Source organism: Bubalus bubalis, chromosome 6 (assembly GCF_019923935.1).
Source record: "Bubalus bubalis isolate 160015118507 breed Murrah chromosome 6, NDDB_SH_1, whole genome shotgun sequence".
NCBI lineage: Eukaryota > Metazoa > Chordata > Mammalia > Artiodactyla > Bovidae > Bubalus > Bubalus bubalis.
Window position 1 is genome coordinate 41,244,404 of NC_059162.1, and position 21,871 is coordinate 41,266,274.

Below are 21,871 nucleotides of genomic sequence, written 5' to 3' on the forward strand. Positions count from 1 at the left end.
ATGATGACGCTCAATACCTACATCTATCTATTTACCAAGCTGTAAAGCAGTAAAATGTTATTTTCTTTATTAGCCAGAATAATTTTATAAGAAGATTATCTATATCTACAATTTGGTTACCTAGTGGTAAAGTCTGTATGGGAAAGGTGAGATAAATATGCTATCTTTTCCTTTCATTTATCTAATTGTCTATATAATGAATTAGTTCCTTACCATCGTTATATTATGAATTTAAACATACCAAGTGGGTTAACTACCATTATTATTATTGAAGCTCAAAACACCCCTCCCCTCTTTGGCCGCTGGTAGTGTCTTACCCACAGGGGCCATGTCTGTCTGTGCACCACTGTGTCTCCTGCACCTGTGACAGCCTGGGGTCTATGACAGGTGCCCAGCAAATGTTTTTTGCAGTTCAGTTCAGTCGGTCAGTCATTTCCGACTCTTTGCAACTCTATGAATCGCATGGGGAACCCCAGGGCTCCCTGTCCATCACCAACTCCCGGAGTTCAATCAAACTCGTCATCGAGTCAGGGATGCCATCCAGCCATCTCATCCTCTGTTGTTCCCTTCTCCTCCTGCCCCCAATCCCTCCCAGCATCAGAGTCTTTTCTAATTGAGTCAACTCTTCGCAGGAGGTGGCCAAAGTACTGGAGTTTCAGCTTTAGCATCAGTCCTTCCAAAGAACACCCAGGACCAATCTCCTTTGGAATGGACTGGTTGGATCTCCTTGCAGTCCAAGGGACTCTCAAGAGTCTTCTCCAACACCACAGTTCAAAAGCATCAATTCTTCGGTGCTCAGCCTTCTTCAAAGTCCAACTCTCACATCCATATATGACCACAGGAAAAACCATAGCCTTGACTAGACAGCTCTTTGTTGGCAAAGTACTGTCTCTGCTTTTGAATATGCTATCTAGGTTGGTCATAACTTTCCTTCCAAGGAGTTAGCGTCTTTTAATTTCATGGCTGCAGTCACCATCTGCAGTGATTTTGGAGCCAAAAAAAGTAAAGTCTGACACTGTTTCCACTGTTTCCCCATCTATTTCCCATGAAGTGATGGGACTGTATGGCATGATCATAATTTTCTGAATGTTGAACTTTAAGCCAGCTTTTTCACTCTCCTCTTTCACTTTCATCAAGAGGCTTTTAGTTCCTCTTCACTTTCTGCCATAAAGGTGGTGTCATCTGCATATCTGATGTTATTGATATTTCTCCTAGCAATCTTGATTCCAGTTTGTGCTTCTTCCAGCATTAATACATGAAAAAACTAAAATTAACAAGGAAGAGAAATAGACATGCAGATGGAAACAGTGGACATGTGGACATGGTGGGGAAAGGGAGGGTGGGACAAACTGGGAGATTAGGACTGACATATGTGCACTACCATGTGTAAAATAGATAGCTAGAGGGAAGCTGCTGTATAATACAGGGAGCTCAGCTCAGTGCTGTGTGATGACCTAGAGAGGTGGCGTTTGGGAGGAGGGGGGAGATCCAAGAGGGAGAAGATATAGTATACATATGGCTGATTCACTTCATTGTACAGAAACTAACAAACATTGTAAAGCAATTATACTCCAATAAAAAAATCCCTAAAATTAATGAGGAGGAATAACGAAGAACTAACCTTTTCTTAGTGGAATTGTACCTTTTTCTGCACAATAACCCTAACTTATACCAACTCCAGAAAATGCCAGAACCACTGTATTTGGTTTCTTCTTGGACTTCCCCTTAGGATTGAAAGATGGGTTGCAGCTGGATTAGAATGTGTCATACAGACAGACTAAATATTAGAGCTCTTCTTTTCCCTGATTTTTTTAGTCAGAGCTTGGCCCATGTTGTGTGAGTAGTAGATTTTTTGAACAGACTAAGAGATAAACAGACTAATTTTGGATAAACAGATCATTTTGGATTCTTAATGGCTAGAATATACTACTACTAACTAGAAGAACAACTAGGGAAAGATCCAGTCAGTTACACTGGTAAAATTTCATGTTAATCCTATAATTTGCCTGTAAAAAATTTGGGGGATTCTACCTATATTATTAAATCATTTGGAAGCATAACTGTTTTATCCCTTTTTAGTCTTTATGTTTTCATTTCCTTCTCTTGCTTTACTTGGCCAAAGTCTTCCAAAATAATGATTGATAGAAGTGGTGTTAAATTGGCATTCCTAAAAGTTTCCCAGTATCAGGGAAATTTTTCGGTGATTTCCCCAGAATGGATAACATTTTCTTAAGGTATTTTGTAAATACTTTTAATCAATTTGTCAGATTCTTCTTTGAATACTTTTTATAAAAATATACATTGAATTTTATCATTTATTCTATATATTTATATAATCATACACATTTCTTTTAAGTCATTAATATAATAGATTTTGATCAAACTTGATAAAATTCAATGTATATTTATATTCAATATGACATAATAGATCCATCCATATATATATGTATACATACACACATATATATACACACATAAATATGTATATAAAGTTTTAGATAAAAATAGATATAGATTTATAGATTCTAATTTTATAATTATCAGTCAGTAATTTTTTAATTTCTTTTAAAGTCCTTTTTGGATTTTGGAAAGAAGATTATGTGAGCCTTGTACAGTAATTTACAGCATATTCCTAATTTACGAAGAATTTAACTTTGCAGTTACTTTCTTTGAATGCTATCTAGAACTTGAAAGTAAAATCATTATGGGTCTAGAGTTTTCTTTGTGAGGATAATTTTGGCTACCTTTTTACTTTTTTCTATTTTTTATGCTGATAGCATAATTCAAGTTTCTTCTTTTTTTTTGTATAAGCTTACTTATAGCAAATTTAATTGCAACTGTGCATTGACTATATCCTGCCACTTTTCACATATATTATTAATTATTATTATTACTCAGTTCAAAATATTTTCTAAAGTACATTATAATTTTTATTGACCAATTGGTAATCAAGGAAGTTAGAAATATGTAGCTTAATTATGTATGCCTGTGGCAGATTCATTTCAATATATGGCAGAACCAATACAATATTGTAAAGTTTAAAAATAAAATAAAATTAAAAAATAAATAAATAAAATTAAAAAAATAAAAAAGATAATTTACAATACAATAAACAGATTTTATGTAATATCTATCAAAATATTCATGACACTTTTTACAGAACTAGAATAATTCTAGTTAGACCAATAATGGCCAAAGACCAATAATGGCCAAAGCAATATGGAAGAAAAGAGCAAAGTTGGAGGCATAATCCTCTTAGACTTCAGACAAAACCACAAAATGACAGTAATCAAAACAGAATCGCTTTGGCACAAAAACAGATATATAAATAAATGGAACAGAATGAAGTCCAGAAATAAAGCCACATACCTATGGTCAATTAATCTATGACAAAAGAAGCAAGAATATATGATAGAGAAAAGAGACTTTTCAGCAAATGGTGTTGGAGGAAATCTGGACAGCTACATGTAAATCAATAAAACTGAAACACTCTTTCACACTGTATACAAAAATAAATTTAGGTTTAAAGACCTAAATGTAAGTGATGACATCATAAAACTCCTAGAAGAGAACACAGCAAAGCATTCTTGGATGTATTCTCAGATTGGTTTCCCAAGGCAAAAGAAATAAAAGCAAAAATAAAAAAAGAGAACCTAATCAAACTTAAAAGCTTTTGCACAGTAAAAGAAACCATCAGCAAAATAAACTATCAACTTATGGAATGAGAGAAAATACTTGTAAATGATGCAACCAACAGAGGTTAATATCCAAAATATACAAATATTCCATACAATTCAATATTTTAAAAAAAAATAAAAGATGGGTATAAGACCTAAATAGACGTTTCTTTGAAGAAGACATACAGATGGTCAACAGGCATGTAAAAAGATGCTCAACATTACTAAGTATTAGAGAAATGCAAATCAAAACCATGAGGTATTGCCTCCCACCAGTCAGAATGGCTATTATCAAAAACTGTCCAAATCATAAATGAGGGAGAGAGTGTGGGAAAAAGAGAAACCTCCTACACTGCCAGTAGGAAAATAAATTTATGCAGCCACTATGGAGAACATTGTGGAAGTTCCTTAAAAAACTAAACATGAAGTTACCATATGAGCCAGCAATTCCACCCCTGGGCATATATCCAGAAAAGATGAAAACTCTAATTTGAAAAGAGATATGTACCTCAATGTTCATTGCAGTGCTGTTTACAATAGTCAAGATACGGAAACAACCCAAGTGCCCATCAGCAGATAAATAAATAAAGAAAATGTACTATATATATATATGTGTGGAATGGAATATTACCCACATAAAAAAATTGAATATTGCCATTTGCAGCAATACGGATATACCAGAGAAAGACAAATATTATATCATTTATTTGTGGAATTTATAAAGTAATACAAAGGAGTCTATATATAAAACAGAAACACACTCATAGACAAAGAAAACAAATTTATGGTTACCAAAGTGGAAAGGGAGGGGGTAGAGATTAATTAGGGTTAAGGGATGAACAGATACAAACTACTATACATAAAATAGACAAAGAGGCTTTACTCTATAACACAGGGAACTATTCAATATCTTGTAATAATTCGTAATAGAAAATAATCTGATATATGTCATCAGATTATATATTACAATCTGATACATATATATCAATCCCTTTGCTATACACTTGAAACACATAGTATTGTCAGTCAATTATACATCAATTTTTTAAAAATGCAGCAACAAACTGCAGATCAAGATCTGATCCACTCTGAAGAAAGCTTCTCCCTGAGTTCTCCGAAATGCTATACAAGAGAGAAAAAATATTTTCCTAACTTTTAAGAACTTCTGTATATTCTGTTTTCATCATGGAAGATAACTATAGTTCTCTCTAAAGAAATAGACAAATAAATTCTGAGTTAAAAAAAAAATAATAGTATCTTAGGCTTTTTTGCAATGGGTTTGCTGCCAGGACACAGGTGTCATGAAAACCACCATTTTGCTTAAACCTAAGCAAAAATGGGAAAGGAAGAGACCCACATCCACATTGGGCATGTTGATTCAAGGAAGTCTACCATGAACTGCCATCAGATCTACAAATGTGGTGGCATCAACAAGAGAACAATTGGAAAGTTCGAGAAGGAGGCTGCTGAGATGGGAAAGGGCTCCTTCAAGTACGCCTGGGTCTTGGACAAACTGAAAGATGAATGTGAGTGTGGTATCACCATTGATATCTCCCTGTGGAAATTTGAGACCAGCAAGTACTATGTTACCATCACTGATGCTCCAGGACACAGAGACTTCATGAAAAACATGATTACAGGCACATCCCAGGCTGACTGTGCTGTCCTGATTGTTGCTGCCGGTGTTGATGCATTTGAAACTGATATCTCCGAGAATGGGCAGACCCATGAGCATGCCCTCTGGCATACACTCTGGGGTGAAACAACTGATTTGGCATTAACAAAATGAATTCCACTGAGCCACACTATAGCCAGAAGAGATATGAAGAAATTGTTAAGGAAGTCAGCACCTACATTAAGAAAATTGGCTACAACCCTGACACAATAGCATTAGTGCCAATTTCTGGCTGGAATGGTGACAACATGGAGCTAAGTACCAACATGCCATGGTTCAAGGGATGGAAAGTCATCCATAAGGATAGCAATGCCAATGGAACCACTCTGCTTGAAGCTTCGGATTGCATACTGTCACCAAATTGCCCAACTGACAAACCTTAGTGTTTGTCCCTTCAAGATGTCTATAAAATTGGTGGTATTGGTACTGTCCCTGTGGGTCAGGTAGAAACTGGTGTTCTCAAACCTGGCATGGTGGTCACCTTTGCTCCAGTCAATGTAACAACTGAAGTGAAGTCTGTAGAAATTCACCATGAAACATTGAGTGAAGCCCTTCCTGGGGACAATGTTGGCTTCAATGTCAAGAACATGTCTGTCAAAGAGGTTTGTCATGGCAATGTGGCTGTTGACAGCAAAAATGACCGACCAATGGAAGCAGCTGACTTCACAGCTTAGGTGATTATTTTGGACCATCCAGACCAAATTAGTGCTGGATATGCACCTGTGCTAGATTGTCAAACAGCTTACATTGCTTGCAAGTTTGCTGAGCTGAAGAATATTGATCATCATCCTGGGAAAGAGCTGAAAGACAGCCCTAAATTCTTGAAATTTGGTGATGCTGCCATTGTTGATATGGTTCCTGGCAAGCCCCTGTGTGTAGAGAGTTTCTCTGACTCTTCTCCCCTGGGCTGTTTTGCTGTGCGTGACATGAGACAGACGGTTGCTGTGGGTGTCATCAAAGCAGTGGATAAGAAGGCAGCTGGAGCTGGCAAGGTCATCAAGTCTCCCCAGAATGCTCAGAAGGTTAAATGAACATTATTCCCAATACCTGCCACCGCAGTCTTAATCAGTGGTGGAAGAACTGTCTCAGAACTATTTGTCTCAATTGGCCACTTAAGTTTAATAGTAAAAGACTTGTTAATGATAACAAAGCATCATAAAAACTTCAGAAGGAAAGGAGAATATTTTGTGGACCATATACTTTGTGTATGGCAGTTTTAAGTTATCAGTTTTTAAAATCAGTACTTTTTAATGAAAACAACTTGACCAAAAATCTGTCACAGAATTTGAGACCCATTAAAAAAAGAAGTTTAATGAGGGAAAAAAGAATACTATCTTTGAAAATATTAATTGAAACTCATATTAATACAATAACAGTAGTACCACAAAACATGAGTACTAGTATTTTTGGTGTGTGCATGAGGACTTGTACAAAAATTCTACAAATTAATGTTAAAAGGCAAACTTATCCTGTAATAAATATATGCATAATTTCATGAGGGTTTGGTTGATATAAATTTATAATATAAAATGTCTTTGTACTACAAATTATTGTTAAAATTCTTCACACTTACATCATAGAAGAGATGAATATGTTTTCTTTTCCTTGGATTTGTACAAAGACATCATTAAATTGAATAAGAATTGATTGAGCAATTACAATATACTAAGTAGAATTTAGGTATATAATGGTGCCCATATACATGATGATAACATCTTGGAGGAAGTTTGATGTTTGAGGATAAATAAGCCAAAAATAACCTGCTGCTGCTGCTGCTGCTAAGTCGCTTTAGTTGTGTCTGACTCTGTGCGACCCCATAGACGGCAGCCCACCAGGCTCCGCCTTCCCTGGGATTCTCCAGGCAAGAGTACTGGAGTGGTTTGCCATTTCCTTCTCCACTGCATGAAAGTGAAAAGTGAAAGTGAAGTCACTCAGTCATGTCCGACTCTCAGCAACTCCATGGACTGCAGCCTATCAGGCTCCTCCGTCCATGGGATTTTCCAGGCAAGAGTACTGGAGTGGGGTGCCATTGCCTTCTCTGAAGAATAACATACTCTCTTCTAAATAAGTTAATTGCACATGGAACTCTCATTATAAGGCTCTTTATACTTAGCATGTTTTCAGCTATATTATAAGAGTACATGGAAAACAGAGTATATTTGAGAAGACTTTCTAAATTACCTCCTTCATTTGTCAATATGCAAGAAAATTCCTCTAAAGTCTATTGCCAAAAACTTTATTCCACAGAGGGTATTCATAGTTTATATAATATGAAGTCAACTTTTTAGCAAACTACTCAAGACTCTGGAGAAGGAAATGACAACCCACTCCAGTATTCTTGCCTGGAGAATTCCATAGACAGAACAGCTTAGTGGGCTACTGTTCATGGGGTAACAAAGAGTCAGACATGACTGAGTGACTAAGCAAACTCAAGACTTTAGTAAATCTTTATAACTCCAGTCTTAGTAATCAGAGTTATACCCATATATTAATATCATATGAACGGAAAATGACATTTTACTCCTTCATATCTCATAATTATACCAGAGGCTGACTCTCAGTTCTTTTCTTTTCCCTGAACTTAATTTCATAGCTTTTTTTATTTGTGAATTTTGGTGACCACATTAGGCTTATATTTTAACACAAATGTCTTTGAAAGGCATATGAGGATTGTTAATAATTTAGCATATGATGATCAACTTTTATTCATATTTTATTAGCATTTTACAAACATTCCAGTATAATATGCACAATACCACTTTCATATGGTAAGATATAAAGAAATGTATATATTAATAGGAATAAATGTGTCATGAATTTTCTCCTGAAAATAGATTTTAAATTTTAAGAAACTTTTATGAACTCTGTGTGTATAAGTACAGCAAGGATTTGGTATTTCAATACACTATGCTAGTACTTAATTTGAAAAAAAAAAAAAAAAAACCTTTCTGAACCAACTGTCAGTAGTCCTTTAATACAAAAATAAATTACAGTGTTTGATTTGTAGACCACTGTTCATGGCAAGTCACTGTCAGCTGTAGTGGACTTTGCAGACAGCCATAAAAAGTCAGGCCATCTCTCATCATGAGTTCAGAAAACAATATCATACAATGACAATATAGATCCCAATCTGGAGATTTGTGATACACAGTTCATGATATCTCCCATAGTCCTCTCTTCACAGAGTGCTGGCTTTTGACTGGAAAGTTAGGATTCTGATTTGTAGAGTGATTTTTTTTCTAAGCAACAGCACATTTCCATTTCTTAAAGTTAAGTGAGTACTTAAAGTTTCTGTTCACTTGAGTTCCGTCACTTAGTCATGTCCAACTCTTTGCAGCCCCATGGACTGCAGCATGCCAGGGTTCCCTGTCCATCACCAACTCCCAAAGCTTGCTCAAATTTATGTCCATCAAGTTGGTGATGCCAACCAATCATTTCATCGTAATCGTCCCCTCCTCCTCCTGCCTTCCATCTTGTCCAGCATCAGGGTCTTTTCAGATGAGTCAGGTCTTCGCATCAGGTGGCTAAAGTATTGGAGTTTCAGCTTCAGTATCAGTCCTTCCAATGAATATTCAGGACTAATTTCCTTTAGGATTGACTGGTTGGATCTCCTTGCTGTCCAAGGGACACTCAAAAATCTTCTCTAACACCACAGTTCAAAAGCATCAATTCTTTGGCGCTCAGTTTTCTTTATGGTCCAACTCTCACATCCATATACGACCACTGGAAAAATCATAGCTTTGATTAGATGGACCTTTGTTGGCAAATTAATGTCTCTACTTTTTAATATGCTGTCTAGGTTGGTCATAGCTTTCCTTCTAAGCAGCAAGCATCTTTTAATCATGGTTGCAGTCACCAATTCCAGTGCTCTTGGAGCTAAAGAAAATAAAATAAGAAAATAAGGTAAATAAAATAAAATAAACCTAAGGTTTAGATTTTGATAAATAGATATGAGAAAAAGAAATCTGCCTATGAAAAGATTATAATGTGGATATAAAAAAATAGGCTTTTACTTTTCTTTGTGAAATTCTGTTGCTTTAACCATAAAGAATTAATATGGATAAGAATCCCAGATTTTCACTTCTGAAATTAAAAATAAAAGAAACTCATAATTTAAGGATCTGGTTTGTAAATTACCAGCTCACAATAGTTTCCTCTTAACTAAAAGCAAAATCAATCTAGCCTAATAAAAATGTCAATATTGGTATGTTAATCTTTAGCTGGTTATTTGACAAATAAAAGTATTCTGTCCTGATATTGGAATAATTAGATATTTCAAAAATAAAGTTTGTTTAGGAAAGATACAAATTTAAAGAGATATAGGCAGCATGGATTTGTAATATCAGAATCAATAATTCTACAACAATTTGCCATAGAATTACTCTTCATATAGTAATTAAAAACTTAAAGAAATGTCCATGATTTAAAGTAGATCAAACCTATAATTCAAAGAATCTTCTTATAAAAGCAAGCAATAATATTAACAAACTTAAATTAGGTAATATAATATCCTCTTAATTATCTGATTGACCAAAATTAATTTTATTTTCTAAAATTATAAGATGTACTGAATAAAATGCTCTGAGTGAAAAACAATAGAACTATAAATATTTTTGTAGTAAATAGTAAAATAACTAATATAAGAAGGTCAATAATATAAAATTTTCTTGGTTTATAATTCAAGATATTCACTAGTTCTATTCCTGCAACATTGCAAAGGAGCTATTATTGACATGTTGAGATTACTAATTACAAAACATTTACAAAACTTTCTTTTTTATATATAAATTTATTTTAATTGGAGGCTAATTACTTTACAATATTGTATTGGTTTTGCCATACATCAACATGAATCCACCACGGGTGTACACGTGTTCCCCATCCTGAACCCCCTACCACCTCCCTCCCCATACCATCCCTCTGGGTCGTCCCAGTGCACCAGCCCCAAGCATCTTGTATCATACATCAAACCTGAACTGGCAATTTGTTTCACATATGATATTATACATGTTTCAATGCCATTCTCTCAAATCATCCCATCCTGTCCCTCTCTCACAGAGTTCATAAGACTGTTCTATACATCTGTGTCTCTTTTGCTGTCTCGCAGTCAGGATTATCGTTACCATCTTTCTAAATTCCATATATATGCATTAGTATACTGTATTGGTGTTTTTCTTTCTGGCTTACTTCACTCTGTATAATAGGTCCCAGTTTTGTCCACCTCATTAGAACTGATTCAAATGTATTCTTTTTAATGGCTGAGTAATACTCCATTGTGTATATGTACCACAGCTTTCTTATCCATTCGTCTGCTGATGGACATTTAGGTTGCTTCCATGTCCTGGCTATTATAAACTTTCTAATAATATTTACAAAACTTTCTCAAAGTTACTAGCTAGAAAGAAGTTGACTCTTAAATTAAAAATTCTTAGGCTTCTTTGGCCAGTCCCCGTAGAATCCAGCTCTGTCCTGTCACTCATCCGTGATTAAACATGTAGTGGCGGTGCACATTCTCAGGACAAGGGGGCATTTGAGCCCATACTGTGCCATCGCCTGTCAGCTGCAATGGCCAGTGGAGTAACTATTGCTTTACCAAAAGACTTTCCATTCCCATGAGCTCCTTAGTCCCATGATATTCATTTATAGTAATTCAAGTTCTTTCCCCTACCCCCAGGTTAGGAGCTGAAGTTTCAAAGTCCTAGATATAATCTAAAGGATGCCTAGTTCACCACACTAGTTAAAGCCGAATTCCCTCTACAACAGCTATTGCCTCTATTCAAAACACTGCCTTTTTATAACAAACATAACAATTTTTTTTTATGTGTTTAAGTCCTCATCCAACTAATACTTAAAAGATCTAGGGGATTTCAAAACAAACAAACCCTCTGGGACAACCCTTGGAAACAAGTATAGAGTTCCCACACAAATGTTATTTGTCCCTAACATCAAACACAGCCTTGAAAAACAGCACCAAGGAAGACTCTTAGAGTGGTCAACCATTTGTCCCTAGACTTCAGCTAGACCCCTAGATGTACTGGCCTTACTCAGATATTTTCTGTGGCGACCTCAAAATCCAGGTATCAATAATCATAACCTATATTGCTTAAACTTAGAATAGAGCTACAAATTACAAATGCTCAGAGCCAAACTGGCATTACTGTTTGGAAACCATAATGCTCCAGTGTTATCACAGAATGGAGATTTCTGCATTAGTTTCAGATTCAATAAACAATGTCTAAGTATGCCTTAGAAATATTACTCTGGGATGGGCAGGAGGAACAGTTATATACCTAGTGTCCTGTAATATGCAGTGTTATTTTATAGCAGTGAAGTGAATATCAAATCATGGCTCCAGACTGTTGTGATAAACTGTCTGTATCTTAACCTGCTGCTGCTGCTGCTGCTAAGTCACGTCAGTCATGTCTGACTCTGTGCGATCCCATAGAAGGCAGCCCACCAGGCTCCACCATCCCTGGGATTCTCCAGGCAAATACACTGGAGCGGGTTGCCATTTCCTTCTCCAATGCATGAAAGTGAAAAGTGAACGTGAAGTTGCTCTGTCGTGTCCAAGTCTTCGCGACTCCATGGACTACAGCCTACCAGGCTCCTTCATCCATGGGATTTTCCAGGCAAGAGTACTGGAGTCGGGTGCCATTGCCTTCTCCATATCTTAACCTAGTGATCCCTGAATCATCTCGTCTGTTTTGAGGTTTTAGTGTCATCATAAGAAAGTGGTTATTGTAAGTAATCATTGGTGGAGAAATCTGTAAACATTTTAAGTGAAATATTTCTTAAATTTCTCATATCTCTAATATTTCAGAATTCAACAACCAGTTCAAAAGTCCTCCAGGCTAAATCAACAACCACAAAATGTCTCTGTAGTCACATACTCCAACCTTAAATTTCAATCTTAATCATTTTGATAAAGTTCTTGGAGTTTTATTTCAAATCAGAAACTCTTGTGATAAATTTGAAAAATTAGGAATTTACACACTCTTTCCAATACAAAAACAATCTCTGAGAGAAAGGTAGGAGAGAAATTTGTTGCAATATTCATATTTGGTGAAGTGAGCATCAATACTATGATTAAAAAAAGCACTAAAAATATAGTGAAATAGACACTCAAAAACTAATAATATATTGCCTTGTCAGTTTAACTTTTAAAAATCATTTTCTATTCCAGTATGCATCAATTTCATTATTTTCATGGCATGTTAAATCCATATACTACACATATTAAAAATCAATTTTTAGAAAATTTATTCTCAATTACAACATATAGAGGTAGACAAACTGCTAAAATTCATGAAACTATGTGTGTGCATTAGTTGCTCAGTTATGTCCAACTTTTTGTGACCCCATGTATTGTAGTCCATCAGGCTCCTCTGTCCAAAGGATTTTCCAGGCAAGAATACTGGAGTGGGTTGCCATTTCCTTCTCCAGGGGATCTTCCCAACTAAAAAATGAATAAAGTTGCTGTAGCAGTAATATAATTTTCATGTTCACTATATACAGAAAACAGTGGTATATTCTGAAATCATATGAAACAAAGAGAAAACTACAAATCATTGATTATATTTGGATAAAGGTGGTTGGCATAAGCTACATAATATATACCTGCTTAAATATACATAGAAACACTAATTTGTCTGATGAATCATACTTGATAAGGACAATATTCTAAGTGAAGTTTAAGCTAAAACAATCATTTCAGGAAAAAAATAATTTCATAATTAGATCTGTCATGAAAAGTTTAATTCAATCTTTCAATCTAAGATAGTCTAAAATGATTTTTACAATTTTACATCATTTACTGCAAAAAAACAATTGAACTAGAACTCTGCAGAGTCACAGATGCACATGAGTGTCCAATTTTCTGGATTTATGATGCAGACAAGAAAAGGGACAGGGTAAATTAATAAATGCTGTAATAAACACATGCAAGGCATGGACTGTTAGCAGTAATTACATCATATTCCATCACATTCCACTGGCTAGTTCCAGTGTTTCTCCTCAATGCAAAGGATCTAGGAAATGAAGTTACCTGGGTGTTCAGGAAGAATAGGTATCTTTCAATTTAGTTGGTCAGTTGTGTCTGACTTTTTGCAACCCTATGGATTGCTGCACGACAGGCTTCCCTGTCCATTACCTATTCCCAGAGCTTGCTCAAACTCATGTCCATTGAGTCGGTGATGTTATCCAACAATCTCATCCTAATCGTCCCCTCCTCCTCCTGCCTTTAATCTTGCCCAGCATCAGGGTATTTTCCAAAGAGTCAGTCCTTCACATCAGGTGGCCAAAGTATTGGAGTTTCAGCTTCAGCAACAGTCCTTATGAATATTCAGGGCTGATTTCTTTTAGGATGGACTGGTTGGATCTCCTTGCAGGCCAAAGGACTCTCAAGAGTCTTCTCCAACACCACAGTTGAAAAGCATCAATTCTTGGTTGCTCAGCTATATTTATAGTCCAACTCCCACATCCATACATGACTACTGGAAAAACCAGAACTTGTACTAGACAGACTTTTGTTGGCAAAGTAATGTCCCTGCTTTTTAATATGCTATCTAGGTTGGTCATAGCCTTTCTTCAAAGGAGCAAGCATCTTTTAATTTCATGGCTGCAGTCAATATCTGCAGTGATTTTGGAGCCCAGAAAAATAAAGTCAGCCACTGTTTCCACTGTTTCCTCATCTTTTTTCCATGAAGTAATGGGACCGGATACCATGATCTTAGATTTCTGAATGTTGAGCTTTAAGCCAACTTTTTCACTCTCCTCTTTCACTTTCATCAAGAGGCTCTTTAGTTCTTCACTTTCTGCCATAAGGGTGGTATCATCTGCATATCTGAGGTTATTGATATTTCTCCCAGCAATCTTGATTCCAGCTTCTGCTTCATCCAGCCTGACACTGTACATGATGTACTCTGCATATAAGTTAAATACACAGGGTGACACTATACAGCCTTGAAGTATTCCTTTCCTGATTTGGAACCAGTCTGTTGTTCCATGTCCAGTTCTAACTGTTGCTTCTTGGTCTGCATACATATTTTTCAGGAGGCAGGTCAGGTGTTCTGGTATTCCCATCTTTAAGAATTTTTCATAATTTGTTGTGATCTACACAGTCAAAGGCTTTGGTGTACTCAATAAAGCAGAAGAAGATAATTTTCTAGAACTCTCTTGCTTTTGCTATGGTCCAATGGATGTTGGCAACTTGATCTCTGGTTCCTCTGTCTTTTCTAAATCCAGCTCAAACATCTGGAAGTTCACAGTTAATGTACTGTTGAGGCCTAGTTTGGAGAATTTTGAGCATTACTTTGCTAGTGTGTGAGTTGAGTGCAATCATGTAGTAGATTGAACATTCTTCGGTATTGCCTTTCCTGGTTGCTTGAGGATGCCTTACAAATAGCTGAAAAAAGAAAAGAAGTTACAGGCAAAGGAGAAAAGAAAGATATAGCCATTTGAATGCAGAGTTCCAAAGAATAGCAAGGAGAGATAAGAAAGCCTTCCTCTGTAATCAATGCAAAGAAATAGAGGAAAACAATAGAATGGGAAAGACTAGAGATATGTTCAAGAAAATTAGAAATACCAAGGGAACATTGCATGCAAAGATGGGCATGTTAAAGGACAAAAATGGCATGGACCTAACAGAAGCAGATGATATTAATAAGAGGTGGCAAGAATACACAGAAGAACTATACAAAAAAAGATCTTCATGACCCAGATAACCACGATGGTGTGATCACTCAACATAGAGCCAGACATCCTGGAATGTGAAGTAAAGTGGGCCTTAGGAAGCATCACTATGAAAAAATCTAGTGGAGGTGATGGAATTCCAGTTGAGCTATTTCAAATCCCAAAAGATGATGCTGTGACAGAGGTACACTCAATATGCCAGCAAATTTGGAAAACTCAGCAGTGGCCACAGGACTGGAAAAAGTCAATTTTCATTCTAGTCACAAAGAAAGGGATTCTTTGTTCTAGTTTGGACAAAGAATGATCAAACTATAGACAATTTCACTCATCTCACATGCTAGAAAAGTAGTGCTCAAAATTCTTAAGCTAGGTATGTTTAGAGAAAATCTAAATGATCTATTCCATGGGCACTTAACCTTTATAGGTTTTTTTTTTTTTTTTTTTGTCTTCACTCTGTAATGGAGGTAATAAACCTCATATTGTTGTTGTTTAGTTGCAAGTCATGTTTGACTCTCTTTGACCCTATGGACTATAGCCAGCCAGGCTCCTCTGTCCATAGAATTTCCCAGGCATGAATATTGGCATGGGTTGTCATTTCCTTCCAGGGGATCTTTCTGGCCCAGGGTTCAAACCTTCATCTCCTGTATTGGCAGGTAGATTCTTTACCACTGAGCTACAGGCAAGCCCAATAAACCTCATATTTAGTACTCAAAAAAAAAAAATAGAGGAAATAAATGTTAAAGACATTGTCTATTTACTTTAGAAAATATGTTTCACAAAACACAGAATATTTAAAGCTTTAACCTCCTATGACACAGGAGATAAAGAAGATGCTTCAGTCAGTATGCACAAAATGGGCTGAATCTGTTAATCATGAATACCTCACTCTATTATCTCTAAGTCACAGAAATAAAAAATTAAGCATGAAACAAAAGTCAAGTGAGAGAGCGAGCTATTGAAACCAGACATACTGAGTTGCTGATATACAAGTTTGCATTTTAGAGGAGAATTTTAGGAAATAAATATGTATGGCAAGTGTTATGGCAACCTATTTGAACTCTAAGGAAAAGTACTGTTATTCTTATCAAATTCAAATTTTCCGTGTTCTTCTAGATTCTAGAGATACATGGTCCCCACTTGATTGCATATTCCATGAATTCCTTTTGTATGCAATGGTAGAAAGTAAGGTTTTGGGAAGAGGGCACAGTAATTTAAGGAAAGAAATGATAGGAGGTGAAAGAAAACCAAAATCTCCTACATGGCATAACCCAGAATTGACTTGTTAACAAATTAAAGTTAGGCACCTTTTTCTTTTCAGGGGTTAAGCAGATAATGAATGGAAGTACAATATCTTCATGGGTAGACAATGGTTTTGTCAAGCAAGTTTGTAATTTCCTTGGTTCTGTCTCACCGCAGCAATAATTTGAACTGACAGATGGACCAGTGTTACAGCCCCATGTTACAGCTCAGTTTTATTTAGAAAGCAAAGGACAATACATCCTGCAGGCGTGAGGGCAGGTCAACCCGAAAGAGGCAAAGAGAAGAGAAGCTCCTGGCTCAATTTTGGCTCCTGTTTTTATGTTTTTTTTCTCCTCTCCCTAAGCTTGCTGTATATAAATTGGGCTAGCCAGGAGGGCTGTTTGTTATACCTGAGATCCTCACTCTGGTCCTCAGACCTTCCTTTGTTCTATTTTCATGGGCTTTTCCCATCTTTGTCTTTTAGCCACTGCCATTTGGGACTCCTTTTTCCTATTCTAACTACCTAACAGTTTCATTCAGTGTTTAATGGAGCTGAGTCCTGGGCAGAGATTAAAGGTTGAAAGTAGGTTAACTATGTGGAAACAATAAATATCAGCATGTCAAAATCTAAGATGGTAATACAGTATCCAGAAATGGAGAGCTCTCTCAAGTGTCTACAAAGAAAAATTTAGGATGTTTTCCAATTCAGCATAATACCATCTAGTTTTTCCTTTCTTTTACATCTTTTGTAGGTCCACACCATGGAATGACAGGAAGAAAAAAAAAAAAAACACTCCAAGATTTCTTACAGTCTTCAAGTCTATAGCACATCTCACATTATAAAAGTATATTGTTAGAATAATCAATAATATAGTTTCTTATTCATTCATTCAAAAACATTGATTAAGTCCCTAATAGATACTTGGGTACTAGGTGCCTCAGATGCAATTATGAGCAAAATATCCAATGAGTAATCCTTGGAAGTCCCCTCTTACTTAATGTACTTACAAAATCCCTCCCAGGACTTCCTGTCACTTGCTTTGATGACTTAGATATTTCTGAGGATTTCCCTTGTTCCAAAATTAATCAAATGAAAGCAACATTTAGCAGGGGCAAAACCAAATATGTCAATACCACATCAAAGCAAATAACACGGAGATGAATGAAAAACTATGGGAAATGTTACCTGTAAGCCAAGGTAGATAGCCAATTATTTATTATTCTATGGAATCTAGATCTTTTGTGACTATGACCCCAGACCCTAGCTTCTTGTAAAATTTCTTAGGTAAGAGACATAACAATGATGAAGAGGGTTAACTGGTAAAATGCTAACCACTTTGACAGATACTTTTACAATAGTCACACAGAAAGAAGCATAAAATGCTTTGGAGAGGCTGAGTTTATATCAACAGGAATTTTTATAAAGACAACATAACTTTTTTAGAGTCCTTGAAGATATTAAAGTAAGTTTTTGATGTTGATGTTCAGCTTAGTTACTTACAAGTGAGAATATCAGTAACACTTATTTTCTTAAAAGCATTTTTATTAGAAAACTCAAGGTCTCCTGGTATTTCTAATTTCAAATAATTGTTCACAATCAATTTTCTTTATACATTTGACAATATCTGGGAGTGAAATTCCTAGTGCAATTCCCTATGAGTTTGAGGTTGTATCTCTTTTTTAAAATATTTATTTTCTTTTTTTAAGAATTTTTTGGAATATTTATTCAAGATTGGATATTGTTCCTTTTAGGTTTGTAAGATAATGTATGCATGTGATAAAGACTACAAATTCCATAAAAGAATATGCAATGGAAAAATAATCCCCAATTTATCCTTTACCCACAATTCTCAGTTCTGATCCCTACTGGAAATGACAAAAATCTGGTTTGTGAATATCTATATTTCTCTATTTTCCTCAAAATATATATATAGGAAATTTTTTCACATCAGCCTTTAATAAGTCTCTTGAATTTGGAGAAAATAAGTCATATGCTGAACCATTGGAAATAAATAATAATAGGGCAACATGCATGGCTTCACATATTTAAAACCAAGTTTTTCTAAATGATAGCATGGTCTTATAAACACACTGGTTCCACTATATTCCTGATTATTTTGACGTTTCATGTGTCAAGTAGTTTGAATATATAATTTTATAAAAAGAACTCTGTGTGTATGTGTGTGTGGCTAGTAGGGATGGGTACCATGGGGGATGTGAAAGGTTAAAGTATTTTTATTTATATTACCAAAATAGGTTGTTTCAAAGCAGAAACTGTGCAGATTGATAAAGAGCTGAATTTGAATCATTAAACAAATGACAAATGGATGTCAGGGAAAAAAAAAAAAAAACAGATAGATGATAGGGTTGCTTAGAATCAGAGATTTTGATGACCTGTGTTTGTCTAATTGAACCACTGAAGAACAGTTCCCTTTGGTAAAATGCCTAGTGCAGTCTATTTTTATGGCCTAAGAGATGGCACTTTTAACCACTTTACTTAATAGACTGTTTCACAATCCATCTGATTTAATCATTTGGATATTGCTTCTCTGACAGTCAGCCTAACATTTTCTTTGCTTAATTTTATCTGACTTCTACTTTTACTCTTTTATCACATTATTCCAAAGAAATATGACTGGCAGGCTTTAATGGATGTAACTTGATGTATATCTTTAATCTGGGGCATTAAAATAATTAGGAAATTAAAACCATACGATCATTTCTTATCTGTCCCATTAATTGTCTTAAATATTCCTATTATGATTTCACACTGGTCCCATGAGTAATGATATAAGGAAGAATTCATTATATGATGGGGGAAAAATCCTACACATTTATTAGATTTATACCTATGGGTCAAAGTCCATTGCAATGTTATCCCTGATTAATATTATTTTACCTCTCTGAGTTGCAATTATGCTTTCAATAATGGGTGTTCAGGGTTCAGTACAATAAAAGAGTCATGGAGGTCATGGTTGAACAAGTGGAATGTGATGAGTAATAGCTCTAAGGTCTAGAATAATATTTAATATAGACTCCATTATTTTCCTAATGTATGTATTGTTCTTTTTATCTAGAAATTAGGACTTTATTAATGTTCAGTGACATCATGCTTCTTTTATCAAATGTAAGTCTGAGACCTTTGCATGACATGCTGAAAGAGTAGAAGTCCCAGGTTGTGATGCTGTTATATAAACTTTTATGTAATGAAAAGTTGAATTTTAATTTGAGTAAAAAAGTAGATCATATAATACACATATCTTTGCAGTTCCTCCTTGCTGACTATTTCACTGATAACAGAAAAGAACCTTGAATAACATTTGTTCATTCACATTTCTTGTTTATAATTTGGTTAGTCAGCATGTCTTCAGGAACATTTCTCTCCTCCAGGGAAACAAATGAGAGTAGTTGGGAGGATATGGCAGCACTGAGTCCCCAAATCACAGCTGTATTCTTTTGCCGTTTGAGTTACTACATTCTTAGAAAACATGTTGGGATCCCAAGATAGAACCAATTAAAAGAACATATGATTTTAGCTATTAGACAGAGAAAATTTAGATAAAACGTTTGTCAGGATATAATACTGCCAAAAATAAATCTAACCTGGTGGGGCATAGAAGGGAGGTAGGATTTCTAGAAAACATTCCAAAAGAATCTCCCTATATAATCTTAGAAAAGAATAAGCCCTTGTTTTCCAAGTTTCTTCTATCTGGGGTGATGGATGTCCTCTGACTGCACTTTTAAATATATTATGTTCTCAGCCAATCCAGATACAGTTAGAAAATAAGTGGGCAACTCCAGATTCAGTGACTAATAGGGCATTGAATTCATTGTACCTCTCTTATCTTATAGGGCAATGAATTCACTGCATTTCTCTTTCTTATCTTATGGTATTTTACATACCCTGAAATTTAGTTCCTGTTATGTATGATCTGAATATTTGTGTCTCACCAAATACTAATTCATATGCTGAAATTCTCATGCTAAATATGAAGGAATACATTTAGAAGGTATTTTAATATCCTTTCAAAAGAGGCTTGAGAGAGCTCCTTTGCCCCTTACATCCTTCATGTGAGAATACAAGGAAAAGTCTGCTACCGGGAAGAAGGACCTCACTTAACCATGCTGGCACCCTGACCTCAAACATCCAACTTCCAGAACTGTGAGACATAAATTGCTATAGTTTACAAGATACCCAGGCTGGGACATTTTGATATAGCATCCTGAAGGGACTAACTAAGACAGTTCCTGCAGACTGCAGCTCACTAGTTAAACCTACTTACTCTTCGCAACAACACAGTTTACCCATCCAGTCACTTTCTAATCTCCTAACCTGAGTATTAAATCTTGCTCCCTGTACCTCTAGTCCCTGGCATCCTTCTAATAAAGAAAAAGACTCAGAAAAAGAAGTGTTTTGTTTTGTTTTTTTACCTGAATGTTACCTGTTCTTTGAAGCACAAGCTGGAATCAAGATTGCTGGGAGAAATATCAATAACCTCAAATAAGAAGATGACACCACCCTTATGGCAGAAAGCGAAGAATTAAAGAGTTTCTTGATGAAAGTGAAAGAGGAGAGTGCAAAATTTGGCTTACAGCTCAACATTCAGAGAACTAAGATCATGGCATCTGGTCCCATTACTTCATGGAAAATAGATGGGGGAAACCATGGAAATATTGAGAGACTTTATTTTTTTGGTCTCCAAAATCACTGCAGATGGTGACTGCAGCCATGAAATTAGAAAAAAATAGAAATTAGAAATTAGAAAAGAAATCTTCTCTTTGGAAGAAAAGCTATGACCAACCTAGACAGCATATTAAAAAGCAGAGACATTACTTTACCAACAAAGGTCTGTCTAGTCAAAGTTATAGTTTTTCCAGTAGTCATGTATGGATGTGAAAGTTAGACCATAAAGAAAGCTGAGCTCCGAAGAATTGATGCTTTTGAACCCTGGTGTTGGAGAAGACTCTTGAGAGTCTCTTGGACTGCAAGGCAATCCCACCAGTCCATCCTAAAGGCAAACAGTCCTGAGTATTCACTGGAAGGACTGATGCTGAAGCTGAAACTCCAATACTTTGGGAATCTGATGCAAAGAACTGACTCATTAGAAAAGCCCCTGATGCTGGGAAAGATTGAAGGCAGGAGGAAAAGGAGATTACAGAGGATGAGATGATTGGATGGCATCACCAACTCAATGGACATGAGTTTGAATAAACGCCGGGAGTTGATGGACAGTGAGGCCTGGCGTTCTGCCGTCCATGGAGTCGCAAAGAATTGGACACGACTGAGCGACTGAACTGAACTGAACTGTACCTGTTCTTCAGAACATTATTTTCCAGAGCTATTGCCTATCACATTGACAGATTTAGCTTTTTTATAATTAGCCAAAATATACCTGAATTTGCTATGCCCAGTTGTGTACTTTGCACTGGAAGTTTCTCCTGTCCTTCAGGCACCTGCAGCTAATTAACTTCTTCCGATTCTCTCCTATCTATAATGCCCAATTTGTCTCCTCTAAATACTCTCCTAGGATGACAAGGGAGTACACTCTGATAGGGAGTTGCAGATTAGTGGTCATTTTCATTTAGCAAG

The 21,871-nt window shown here is 35.8% G+C and overlaps 1 pseudogene; it reads left to right on the forward strand.

The window, feature by feature from the left end:
• The first annotated feature begins 5,013 nt into the window (after window positions 1-5,013).
• Window positions 5,014-6,383, forward strand: LOC102390588 (annotated as a pseudogene).
• The last annotated feature ends 15,488 nt before the right edge of the window (window positions 6,384-21,871 follow it).